Source organism: Hylobates moloch, unplaced genomic scaffold (genome assembly GCF_009828535.3).
Source record: "Hylobates moloch isolate HMO894 unplaced genomic scaffold, HMol_V3 SCAFFOLD_19, whole genome shotgun sequence".
NCBI classification, from domain to species: domain Eukaryota; kingdom Metazoa; phylum Chordata; class Mammalia; order Primates; family Hylobatidae; genus Hylobates; species Hylobates moloch.
The window spans coordinates 11,106,986-11,120,655 of NW_026652294.1; the positions used below are offsets into that span (position 1 = coordinate 11,106,986).

General features: G+C 49.5%; 1 protein-coding gene across 6 annotated transcripts in view; it reads right to left on the reverse strand.

Moving 5' to 3' along the window:
- The window catches only part of AP1B1 (adaptor related protein complex 1 subunit beta 1), a 61,437-nt gene extending 58,026 nt beyond the window's left edge, over positions 1-3,411 (reverse strand). For 4 of the 6 annotated variants that reach the window (XM_032140102.2, XM_032140100.3, XM_032140098.2 and 1 more), the window contains exon 1: positions 3,262-3,411. The gene's annotated coding sequence lies outside the window, so the exon portion shown is untranslated. Of the gene's footprint in view, positions 1-1,525; positions 1,638-3,261 lie in introns of all 6 variants that reach the window. The other 2 variants (XM_032140097.2, XM_058431287.1) reach the window with 2 other exon arrangements.
- Positions 3,412-13,670: the final 10,259 nt, after the last annotated feature.

Here is a 13,670-nt window from a genome sequence, read left to right on the forward strand (position 1 = left end):
ACTGCTTGAGGCCAGGGGTTTGAGACCAGCCTGAGCAACATAGCAAGACTCCATCTCTACAAAAAATAAAAACAATTTGCCAGGCACAGTGGCACCCGCCTGTAGTACTAGCTACTTGGGAGGCTGAGGCAGGAGGACTGTTCAAGCCCAGGAGTTGGAGCCTGCAGTGAGCTATGACAGCTCCACTGTACTACAGTCTGGGTAACAAACCAAGATCTTGTCTTGAAAAAAGAAAAAGAGTTGGGGCTTGCAGAAGTAGCAAGCAGCTGAGGTTGACTGGAGCTTGGGAAAAGGTGAGTGTGGAGCAGGAGAGATAACAAAAGAGAGCTAAGGCAGGGGTCAGAGTCCAAAGGGCCTTGAATGCCATGCTAAGGGATGCGAGTTTTAGCCTGAGGGCAACTAGGAGCCACTGATGAATTTTCAAGCAGAATTTTCTTTAAGGATTCCCTAACTGCTCTGTTGACATTTTTTCTCAGGAGTATTTGTTCCTCTCCATGTGAAGAGATAAAGAACAGAAAAATCACTTCTGGGCTGTGATAAGATCAACATCTCTCTTAGGCAAAAAGACCTGTTGAGAAAAAGAAATGTCTGCAAGGCACAGATGTCACCTCAACCTTCAGAAACACAGCGAAGTGCAAAACCCAAGCCATGTTTGCTTACTGTCAGCACTTCAGGCTTTGGTGCCAGACATGGGAAGTTCCTGGGAAGTGAGTAGTTAAGACATGCAAGAGTTTCAGAGGATAACTAGAAAAAGATGCAAGCCCAAGCTCAAAGCCAGAGGGACCAACAAATTGAACTTGTTCTGAACTACTTTTAGGAAGTGAAACAAGAAGGGTAGAAAAAGTCCTGCGTACACTAAGGTCTCTGTTTGCAGAAGGAAGTAACGCTCCAGAAGCCAAGGCTGGCAGCCTTCCTCAGACACAGGCCCCCAGCAGGCATCAGTCTGCCTAGAGTCAAAGCACCCAAAAATCACAGGCCCTGCACAGATTTTCCCATCTAACCCTCACACAAACCGGGGGTAGAGGAGTCAGAAAGGGTGGCCAGTACTATTTTAGAACTGAGGTAAAGGAGGGCCAGCCTATGTCAACCGTCCAGTTCAGGTCACACTGCCAGGAAGCTGCTGAGCTGGGGTTGAACCCAGGGCTGACTGACTGGGAGTCAGGTGATCTTTCCATCATACCTCTGGGCTCCTGAAGCAGCTCAAGGTGAAGCCTCCACTGACCTACACTCAACAGATGATCTCCACACAATCTCTGAGGGATCTGACTCTTTGAGACCTACTGAAGCTGTTCCTCATGACAGTTTCTAAGAGGTCAGAGGAGACTGGTGGGCTCAACTCAGGACAGAAAACCAGATGCTCTGAGCTCTGCTCATGTTCCTACCCTCTGTGACAAGTTGCTTCATCTCAAATCCTCCCTTGGAAGGATGGGAATATAAGGTGACAATATTAAGTTTCTGTGAATTCAATGGAACTAGGAGAATAGATCATACAGCTAAAAATAAAAGGTATTACAGTAATATTTACATACAGCTTTCTTCAGAATCACGTGGAAGCCCTCATGGGTTCATTCACAGGTTCATACCCCTAGGAGCAGACAGGAAGGCGGCAGGTCTTTCTCATGTTGATGTCAGGGAAACTGAGGCAGAATTGAAGCAAGTGAATATCCACAATGGAATGAGGCTTAAGATTCATTCATACAGCCTAGTCCTCCAGCCACCAAACCATCTCACCACCTCCCAAGTAAGATGTGCTCTGCTCTGGCAAGAAGCCATGGGGCCTGCATATTTCTCAGAAAGGCAAATATTCTTCCTCTGGGTACCTTCTTCCAGAGCCTAGGACCAAAAGATCCCCTAGAGGTCACGTGGTTCCTCTCTTTTTAGACCAAAAGGAATGCAGCTCAACCACTCTGAAGAGAAGTTCTCGATAATCTTCAAATAGCTTTCACGGATAGCCTGTTTTGTGTCTCACTGTTTCCAAAAGTCAGGAAAATCTTAGACTCTTGCCCTGAAAGGTATCACTAATAGCAACAGCCTGTAGGATTGTTTTGTCCTAAAGAAAGTAAATCGAATGCCCCTTATGAAGATCAGATAAAAAGCAATAAGGCTACATCGTGACATAAATCCAAATAAATACAACGGCAGCTAAAAATCTTTTTTTTTTTTGAGACGGAGTCTCACTCTGTGGCCCAAGCTGCAGTGCAGTGGCACGATCTCGGCTCACTGCAACCTCCGCCTCCTGGGTTCAAGCGATTCTCCAGCCTCAGCCTACCAAGTAGCTGAGATTACAGGCATGCGCCACCACGTCTGGCTAATTTTTGTATTTTTAGTGGAAACAGGGTTTCACCATGTTGGTCAGGCTGGTCTTGAACCCCTGACCTCACGATCCACCCGCCTCAGCTTCTCAAAGTGCTGGGATTACAGGCGTGAGCCATCATGTCTGGCTAAAAGTCTTAAATATCCCCTACACCCCAACCTTACTCCAGTCTTTCCTTTGTCTCTGTACTTTGCAGGTCTCTGAAAGCCTGGGCAGGAAACCTGGCCTTGCCTCTACTACCCGAATGACCTTACATGCGGGATTTAACCTCTCTGTGCCTCAGTGTCCTCATCGATAAAATAGGGATATTTAATCCCCACAAAGGTTGCTGTGAAGTTTAAATGTGTCATTGTAAGGAAAGTGCTTAGCACAGTGCCCGGTACACAGAAGGGACTCGATAGCCACTAGCAAGCATCTCCCTCGTTATTTTGCAGCATTATCACCGGTGTCCCCGTTCAGTTAACTTGTTTTAGAGGCTCCAACAGACAAGACCAAGCCAGTGCCTAGCCAGAGGCGGGCAGCACGGGACCGTTTTCTAATTTTTTCTTCTTTCTTCTTTTTCAACCTTGGCAAAGAGATAACGCCCTGAACAACGAGGAGGCCTCAGGATGGCCATGGGGGTGAGTCTGAAAGAGGAAACCAGAGCCCGAAGAGTTTTCCCTCCGGCCAGTGGGGAATTCCTTGGGGCCTAAATCCTGTCTCTCCGGGCGGAAGCCCCAGGAGGTGCTGCGGTTCTGGGGTGGCCGAGGAACAGGCCGGCGGCCAAGCGGACGCGAATGAATGAACGAACCCTCAGCCCTTCCTCCTCCTCTGGCTGGGGACGCCGCTTGCGCCCCTGCAGCGCCGCGTCCTCTTCATGACCTCTGACCCCGCAAACCCCTCACCTAGGACCCCTGACTCCTCGCCCCACTTCTTCTCCTGGCTCGCTCGGGTCCCCGCTTCCTCACCCTCAGGTTCCAACAGCTCCCGGCGCCACGGCTCGGTTCGGCTTGGCACCAAAATGTCCGCGGCCTCCACGTCTCGCTCTCACGGTGCGTCCGGGCTGCCGGCGGCTCGGAGCCCCGCGGCTGTCACCTGCCAGGCGGAAGTGAGCTGCCCGCGCGCAGGTACTTCCGGTGGACGCAAGGCCTGAAGGCGGAGTCAAGGGTACAACCCTGGAGGGGGTGGTGCCCGTGGGGCGGGGCAAGAAAAGGGGAGGAGCCCAACTGTATTAACCCCTCGGCAGCCGCGGCGCTGCTATGCTGCAGTCTCCCGCAGAGCCCTTGGGAAACCAGCCCGCTAGCTAATTCAGCGTGAGGGGGCCAGGCAAGGTTGTAGGGACTTTGAAGTCCATCTTCTGTGTAAAGACGGCAAATCTGAGGTTCTAAGAGGGGCAGGGTTTTGCTCAAGGTTACTCATTTTTTGTTTGTTTGAAACAGGGTCTTGCTCTGTTGCCCAAGCTAGAGTGCAGTGGCTCGAAGATCTGGGCTCACTGCAACCTCCGCCTCCCGGGCTCAGGTGATCCTCTCACCTCAGCCTCCCAAGCAGCTGGGACCACAGGCGCGCAGCACTACGCCTGGCTAATTATTTATTATTTACTTATTTATTTATTTTTTGTAGAGAGTCTCACTTTATTGCTCAGGCTGGTCTCGAAATCATGGACCCAAGAGATCCTCCCGCCTTGGCTTCCCAAAGTGCTGGGATTACAGAGGGGTTTCCCTGTGTCCAAACTAGTTTTACAGCTCTAGTTTGGACTCTTCCATTCTTAAGACAGGTGACCTTCAGCCAGACACAGTGGCTCATACCTGTAGTCCCAGCTACTCGGGAGCCTGAGGCAGGAGAATAGCTTGAGCCCAGGAGGTTGAGGTTACAGTGAGCTATAATTGCAGCACTGCACTCCAGCCTGGGCGACAGATCCAGATCCTGTCTCAAAAAAAAGAAAAAAAAAATGGCCGGGCGTGGTGGCTCACACCTGTAATCCCAGCACTTTGGGAGGCTGAGGCGGGCAGATCGCAAGGTCAGGAGATCGAGACCATCCTGGCTAACACGGTGAAACCTGTCTCTACTAAAAACACAAAATATTAGCCGGGCGTGGTGGCAAGCACCTGTAGTCCCAGCTACTCGGGAGGCTGAGGCAGGAGAATGGTGTGAACCCGGGAGGCGGAGCTTGCAGTGAGCCGAGATCACACCACTGCACTCCAGCCTGGGTGACAGAGCAAGACTCCGTCTCAAAAAAAAAAAAAAAGAAAAAAACCATCTGCAATCCCACTGACCTAACACAATCACTTTTAATATTTCGGTGAATATTCTTCCAGACTTGATAGATCATTTTTTTTGTTTGTTTGTTTGTTTTGAGACAGGATCTCACTCTGTTGCCTGGACTGGAGTGCAGTGTCGTGATATTGGCTCACTGCAACCTCTGCCTCCCAGGTTCAAGCGATTCTCCTGCCTGGGCCTCCCAAGTAGTTGGGATTACAAGCATGCGCCACCATGCCCGGCTAATTTTTGTATTTTTAGTAGAGGCGAGGGTTTCACCATGTTGGCCAGGCTGGTCTTGAACTCCTGACCTCAAGTGATCTGCCCACCTCAGCTTCCCAAAGTGATGGGATTATAGGCGTAAGCCACTGTTGGTATTTTTTAACTCACCAAAATATTGGTAAAAGTTTCCCAAAATAGTATATACATTTCTACTTGGCACTTTCCAGTATCTGCATAGTATTCCATTACATGGATGGTACTGCTAATCTCAAAAACAATCCCCTGAGGTTGTTATCAATCTTTTTAAATATTATCAAAAAGTTGTTAATAAATAAGCTTGCACAGCTAAGTCTGTACGTCCTAATATAAATATTACTGTTTTTATATTTAATATAATTTTATATGTTTAATCAGCCTCAAAGCCTTTAAAAGTTGTTATTTTGAAATAATTATAGACTTACAGGAAATTGCAAAATTAGTACCAAAATTGAGTCCCATATACCCTTCACCCAGTTTCCCACCATGGTGACATTTTATATATCTGTAGTATAATAGCAAAACCAGGAAATTAGCGTTGGTAAAATACCGTTATCTAAATTACAAACCTTATTCCATTTTTATTTTTTTATTTATTTTATTTTTTTTGAGATGGAATCTTGCTCCGTCACCCAGGCTGGAGTGCAGTGGCGCGATCTTGGCTCACTTCAAGCTCCGCCTCCCATGTTCACGCCATTCTCCTGCCTCAGCTTCCCGAGTAGCTGGGACTACAGGCGCCTGCCACCATGCCCAGCTAATTTTTTTTGTATTTAGTAGAGATGGGGTTTCACCGTGTTAGCCAGGATGGTCTCGATCTCCTGACCTTGTGATCCGCCCACCTCAGCCTCCCAAAGTGCTGGGATTACAGGTGTGAGCCAAAGTGCCCGGCCACCTTATTACATTTTTAAATCCTTTTTAAAAGTAGTCAGGGAGGCCATCCTGGCTAACACGGTGAAACCCCATCTCTACTAAAAAATACAAAAAATTAGCCGAGCGTGGTGGCGGGTGCATGTAGCCCCAGCTACTCTGGAGGCTGAGGCAGGAGAATGGCGTGAACCCGAGAGGTGGGAATGTATTTTCTCACAGTGCTGGAGACTGGAAGTCTAAGATCAAGGTGTTGGCATGGCTGCTTTCCTCTGAGGCCTCTCTCCTTGGCTTGCAGATGGCTCACGATCTTTCCTCTGTGTGCCTGGAATAATTTTATGTGTATGTATCTGCCATGCAGCATGTGTGATATGCAACTTTCTGGAGAAACTGCCCTTCTCTGATGATAGATGTTGGTAAATGCCACCCACCTCAGTGGAAAACAAAATTTCATTGGGAATGTAACATCAGAAGAGAAAAATTATCCAACAAAACAAACCAACAAACCTAAAGGTATCAAGCTGGAGAGCTTATGTGCAAGTGGCAAGTCAGCGGTTGAAGGAGTCAGAGCTTTAAGATTTCCAAGGAGCGAGAGATCACAGCACCGGGCGGCTCAGGAAGGACTTCCTGGGGAAGATGGCATTTGCGCTGTCTTGCTGAATGAGAACAGAGTTGCATAGGCTGAGAGAGAAGGAAAGGGTATAATCCAGAGAAAAGAACTGTGCCGAGGCAGGAAAACCTCACAGGCCGCCCCCGCCGGCCCAGTGCCAGGGAGCCAGGTGTCTGAGTCCTGCAGAAAGCATTTTCCAAGCCTCTGGTTTGAGCCAGGCCCTGGGCTGGGTGCTGGATAGTTGGATGGGTGAGGCTAAGGCCCTGCCCTTGCTCAGCCTACAGTTTGCAGGGAGAGGGGGTGACAGAGGAGCAAGTCACAAGTGTGACTGATGCTGTGACAGGGGACATACTGGGAGGCTATGGGAGTCCAGAGCTAAAACTGAAGTTCCTTTGGGTTGGAGGGGCTAGGGATGCCTGGACAAGTAGAGGGTTTTTGTTGTTGTTGTTGTTTTGTTTTTGGTGAGCCGGGGTCTTGCTCTGTCCCCCAGGCTGGAGTGGAGTGGCAGCAATCTCGGCTCACTGCAACCTCTGCCTCCCGGGCTCAAGCAATTCTCCTGCCTTAGCCTCCCGAGTCGCTGGGATTACAGGCGCCCGCCACCAAACCCAGCTAATGTTTGTATTTATAGTGGAGATGGGGTTCCACCATGTTGACCAGGCTAGTCTCGAACTCCTGACTTCAGGTGATCCGCCCGCCTCGGCCTCCCAAAGTGCTGGGATTATAGGCATGAGCTACCACGCCTGGCTTTTTTTTTTTTTTTTTTCAAGACAGAGTCTCTGTCACTCAGGCTGGAGTGCAGCTTTGCAAACTTGGTTCACTGCAACTTCTGCCTCCCAGGGTCAAGCAATCCTCCTGCCTCAGCCTCCGGAGTAGCTGGGACTGCATTTGCACACCACCATGCCTGGCTAATTTTTGTATTTGTAGTAGAGATGGGGTTTTGCCATGTTGGCCAGGCTGGTCTCAAACTCCTGACCTCAAGCGATCCACCTCCAAAGTGCTGGGATTACAGGCATGAGCCAACACACATGGCCAAGTAGAATGTATTTAATCAGGAACTGCAGAACTACAGTGAATGTTTATGGAACACGTAGCTTGGCAGGTAGTGTGCAGAAAATCTCATTTGCTCCTGACATCAGCCCCATGAGGAAGGGGTTGTTTTAGCTCCATTTCATCTTGGGGGGAACTTCAACCCTGAGAACTTAAATCAAATAGCATGTGAGTGACAAGGCTGAGGGCCTGGTCCCAGAGCCCCAGCTCTCATGAGTTTCATTCATTCACCTAAAATATAATTGTCACTGCCACCTGAGCCAGGAACACTGGGGATGCAACAGTGAACAGGGTATGGCACAATTCCCCCTTGGGGGCTCACTGTTGAATATGGGAGAAAGACAAACAAAGGGACAATTATAACTCAGAGTGGTAGGAAGTACCAGGGAGGCACAGGGGATGCAGGCACCAAATTCAGCCTGTGAAAGTCAGGGAAGTCTTCCTGGAGGAAGTGACACCCAATCTGAACTGTGAAGGGTGAGACTACTACTAACAGTTAACCATTAACCAGGCACTGTGTGAAGCGCTTCTGCATATTAACTCATTAAACTTTCCCAACAATTCCATGACAGTTCCATGACTGTCCCCAAGTAGAGATAAGGAAAAGACCAGTGGGCAGAACTGATTCCTCCCCTACTTCCATGAGGGCCTGGACCTGCTCTCCCACAGCGTGATCTGGCAGGAAAGCTAAAAGTATACTAGTAAGAGGAAGTACAGTTCAAAGCCAAAGGCTGGATAGTTACAGCTTGCAGAGGTGGGTGACAGAAGCCGGGAAGGGAGCATCTAAGGGAACTTCCCTCTCTGCCCCCACCACTAAACCCACCTAGCCACACTGCCTGAGTCATCCACACCATCAAATGCTGACAGCTGCAACTGGAACCGCCACAACTGGGGCACATGTGGGTGCCCCAGCCCTCTGAGACCCCAGGCCCAGGAGGAGCTCCTTGCCCTAGGATGGGGGGAGCAGAGCCAATGATAGCCAAGCCCACCTGGAGAGAGAGAGAGAGAGAGAGGGTGCTGGCTTCCTCCCAAGAAATACATACTTGCTGACAATAATACTACCTCCTGGCTAGTTTTTATTTTTGTTTATTTATTTATTTTGAGACAGAGTCTCACTCTTTTTGCCCAATCTGCCTACCACGCCCAACTAATTTTTGTGTTTTTAGTAAAGATGGGGTTTCACCACGTTGGCCAGGCTAGTCTCAGAACTCCTGACCTTAAATGATCTGCCCACCTTGGCCTCCCAAAGTACTGGGATTATAGGCATGAGCCACCACGCCCAGCCTATTTTTATCTATTTTAGAGATGAGGTCTCACTATGTTGCCCAGGCTGGTCTCAAACTCCTGGCCTCAAGCGATCCTCCTGCTTCGGCCTCCAAAATTCTGGGATTATAGGTATGTGCCCCTGTGCCCAGCCAGGACATTTTAAAACTTTTCCCCAAGCCCCAGTCTTTTTATGCCCTGCCCCATTTGAGCTGGCTGGTGGAGACAGGGCTGTCCAGTTCTTTGTTTTTGAGACAGAGTTTCGCTTTTGTCGCTGCAAGCTCCACCTCCCGAGTTCAAGTGATTCTCTTGCCTCAGCCTCCCGAGTAGCTAGGATTACAGGCCTGTGCCACCACTCCTGGCTAATTTTGTTTGTTGTTGTTTTTATTTTGTTTTGTTTTGAGATGGAGTCTCACTCTGTCGTCCAGGCTGGAGTGCAGTGGCGCGGTCTTGGCTCACTGCAACCTCCACCTCCTGGGTTCAAGCCATTCTCCTGCCTCAGCCTCCCGAGTAGCTGGGATTACAGGCACCCACCACCATGCCTGGCTAATTTTTGTATTTTAGTAGAGAAAGGGTTTCACCATGTTGGCCAGGCTGGTCTCGAACCTCTGACCTCAGGTGATCTGCCCACCTCGGCCTCCCAAAGTGCTGGGACTACAGGCGTGAGCCACTGCACCCGGCCTGGCCAGTTCTTTGGGCCTCAGTTTCTCTCCTCTGAGAGCTGTGCACCTACCATGGGCCAAGCATCGTTGTATGCCCTTGACATCCAACGCTTCATTTAACTCTCACCGTTCTCAATAGGTAGATGCTAAGATAACCCCATTTTACAGATGAGGCCACTGAAGTCCTGAAATGTTGAGGGACTTTCCCAGCTTCCCATAGCAGCAATGGGCCGAGTGGGGAGTCAAGGCCAGGGCTGATGACGGCAGGCCCCATGCTTTCTTCTCCACTCACACTTACCTGCCTCATGAGGTTTCATCCAATGCCAGGAAGGTTGAGAGTTCGTGCAGTCTCGTGAAATGACCCACTGTGACCCCTACCACTGGCATTCTGTGACCCTCAGCAAGTCTCTTCCCCTTTCTGATACTCAGAATCTCAGAGCAAAGTCCTTCCCATCCTCCCTCCACAATGAATGGGTGCATAAATACATGAACAAATAAAGTATTCTTTCCCTCTGTGCCCACTAGAGTGCGCACAGGTGCCACTAACCGCCACCGTTCCCTTCAAATGCCATCCTTTCACAGGGGCCGCTATGCCTTTCTATATACATTCCCAGCCTTTCCGCGCTCTTGTTCCTCTGTGATTACTATTCCTCTACTCCAGTCTCTGTTTGCTTGCTGGTTTTTGTTGTTTTCATCCTGCAAATCTCTAAAAGTTGCCGCAGAGCCTTTCTAAAAGGAGGCAGGAGGTGGCTTTGTCCACAGCCTCAGGAACACCAGCCTCCACCTGCTTGCTGAGGGCAGGCAGCTTCCCATCCCTCCCACCCAGCCCAGGCCTGGCACAAGCCCCAGGGCAGAGAGGCCTAGAGCTTGCCAGGGATCCCAGCCTTTGCCTCCAGCTCTCCTTGCTGCAGATGTCCTCAGTGCACCATTTCTGGTTTTCCCAGTAGCAAATTCCTGCTCAGCCCCTCCTGGCTGTACACCACAGGCTCCCTCTTGAAGAGCTCTGCTCTCTCAGGTACCCCTGTGCTGAACTAGCCTCCGCCGATGCATCGAAAAAGCCCAGGCTCTCAGATGGGCATGGTGGCTCACACCTGTAATCCCAGCACTTTGGGAGGCTGAGGCAGGTGGATCACCTGAGGTCAGGAGTTCCAGACCAGCCTGGCCAACATGGTGAAACCCGTCTCTACTAAAAACACAAAAATCAGCTGGGGATGGTGGTGCGTGCCTGTAATCCCAACTACTAGGGGGGCTGAGGCAGGAGGATTACTTGAAGCTGGGTGGCAGAGGTTGCAGTGAGCTGAGATCATGCCCGTCCACTCCAGCCTTGGCAACACAGCGAGACTCTGTCGAAAAGAGAAAAGAAGAGAAAGCAGAGAAAAGAGAAGAGAAGAGAAGAGAAAGAAGAGAAAGAAGAGAAGAGAAGAGAAGAGAAGAGAAGAGAAGAGAAGAGAAGAGAAGAGAGGAGAAGAGAAAAGGCCCAGGCTCTCAGCTCCACCTGGGCTCAGATCTTCAGCTGTGGGACTTCAGTTTCCAATCTGAAAAATGGGACTTGCTATGGTTCGAATGCACCCCCAGGAAGCACATGTTGGCAGTCCCCACTGCAACAGTGTTAGGAGGTGGGGCCTAATGGGAGGTGTTTGGGTCATGAAGTCTCTACTCTCATGAGTGGATTAATGTCAGTCACGGAAGGGCTTGAGGCTGTGTGTTAGATCTCTTGCGCTCTCTCTCACTCTCTCCCTTTCTGCCATGGGAAGATGCAAGGAGGCCCCCACCAGATGCCGAGCAGATATTGGCACCATACCCTTGGACTCTGGACTTCAAGAACCGTGAGCCAAATACATTTCTGTTTATTATAAATTACCAAGGTATTCTGTTAAAGCAGCACAAGACAGACTAACATAGGTTGGTTGTGCCTTCTTGCAAGGTTGCTGTAGAGATTAAATTGTAGAACTAATGTACAGTGCCTGGCACCTATAAGTCCCCCTTAAATGGGAGCTTTTGTATTAATTTAATTTGTATTAATTAAAAAAATAGAGGTTGGAGGGAGGTCTCACCATGTAGTTCAGGCCGGTCTCAAACTCCTGGCCTCAAGTGATCCTCCTGCCTTGGCCTCCCAAAGTGCTGGGATTACAGGCACATGCACCACACCTGGCTAATTTTTGTATATTTTGTGGAGACAGGGTTTTGCCTCATGTGCTCAAGTGATCCACCCACGTTGGCCTACCAAAGTGCTGGGATTACAGGTGTGAGCCACCACACCCTGCCTGAAACTTCTTAAGTAGTTTCCACAATGACATAAGTTCAACACCTGAGACAAATCTCTTAATCTATATGCCCTGGTGTTTCTGTTTCTGTGCTTGGACCCTGACTGAATTGGGGGGATACATTGATTCAGGTCTTCAACTGGTTCAGCTCTAAGGCAGGTCCTTAGGAGCAAGGTCTCCAAAACCCGTCCGCCTTGGGTCCTCCCAGTGGGACTTGCTCAGAGTCCAGTTTTCCTAACTGCCCTGTAGCTACCAGTGGCTGGATGAGGACAGATTTATCCCAAGCCAGTGCCAACAGCAAGAAACTGCAGTTACCTGCCGATCCATGGGCCAAACAGAACAAAAGAAAACCCAGGATTGGACCTAAAAACCACATCCTCTGTATCAATAGAGGGTCTTTTGATAAGTGGGCATCTTGGAACTGGGGCACTCTGGGAACAAAAGTGGTGATGGGACTCTGTGGGTGAGTGTTAACCCCCACTCTCCTATCGGGATAGGGTTACATGCTCCCAGGAGTGGGGTTTGGGTCTCTGCATGCAGGTTGGGACCCTGCTTGAGTAGTGCCCACTTCTAATTGGGTAAAGAGGCATGTGGAAGCTGAGCTTCCATCTGGGGCCGAGCTGGACTTATGACGCCCAGACTCTCCAGCCCGGGCCTTGGCTAATTCCCAGGGGGTTCTGAGGCCATGTCCAAGGGGACAGTGATGGCCCTCAGTGTGACAGGGTGGCTGGGAAGTGGGAAGAATCCATGGAAGGGGGGGTTGGCATCTGGCTTGCCCGAGGGGTCTCCCACATCGAGCAGGGCAAATTCCCCATGCAAAGCAGCCAGCTGCACCTGTCAGAGCTCTCAGTGCTGTGGCTCATCCACTTTACCCTGGGCAGCTGGTGGTACGAAGCTGGTTAGTGCCATCTGAGACCACCACTGGGGCTGCGCTCATGGGGGTGTTGGGAGGCTGGAGATGGCAGGCCTCAGCCTCGTGAAGATCTCTGTTCCTCCTTTGCTAATTACCAACAGTGATCCACTGACCCCAGTTCAGGCCTCAGTTTCCCCATCTGTACAACAAGGGCACTGGACTGGATGATCACTTATTTGGCTTCCAGCTGGGACTTGTAATAATGGTGATGACGGTTTTGATGATGGCGGTGCCATTTGCCAAAAATTCACCATGTGCCGGATTCCATTCAAAAATCATGAAACTGGACTGGCTTCCTTAATCTGCACAATATCCCCATGGGGCAGGCACAGTTGTTATCCCCATTTCATAGTTGAGGGCATGCAATCCTCATGCAGTTGGAAAGGAGCTGAGCTGGGAGGAAGATAGGACAGCCACACGGATCTAGGTCGGGACCTAGGTTCTGCTGTTTCTAGCCATGTGACCCTGAGCAAGTCACTTGCCCTTTCTGTGCCTCTGTCTCCTCTGATGCCCATTCCTCGGGGCTGCTATGTGGCCTAAAGGAGGCAATGCACCATGCGTGGTGCACAAAGAACACACCGTAGTCATCAATCATTGTGATGATCATGGTTTTTCTTTTAGTCTCCCGTGCAGCTAGGTATGGCCATATGACTAACCTTTAAGCCAATAATTTGTAAGCACTGTGCTATGTGGAACTTCCAGAAAATCCTTCTTCTTCCTGTCCTCCATCCTGCTCTCTGGAACGAATATACAAAAGCTGAAGATCAACAGCCACCCTAGGCCACAAAGATAGCAGGGATGGGCCACACTGTCTGTTGACTCCCTTACTAGAAGACAAGTTATACAAGAACAGAAATCTTGTTTATCTTGGTCAAAGCGACCTCCAGAACACTTACAAAGTGTGTGTCATGTGCTAAGGGCACAGGTATTGAATGAGTATTGAATGAATAGCTGAATAAATGAATTTACTCCAGACTCACCAATAAATAAGGTTTCAGCTTCCTTCACAGAATTAAAGTATTGATTAATTTAAGTCACATTACTTCTATTTGCTTTCCTTTGCTCTCCCAAACTTGCACCTGTCATAGGATAGTGTTTTGTTTTTTTAAATGTGCTCTAGAATTCCCCTCAAAAAAAAAAGCTTTAAAATCTATTTTCATGGAAATGCTTCCCAGTGTATTCCTGCTTAGCAAGTTTAAAATTCTTCAGTTTTCATGGTCATGGATATGTATTTTTGTGT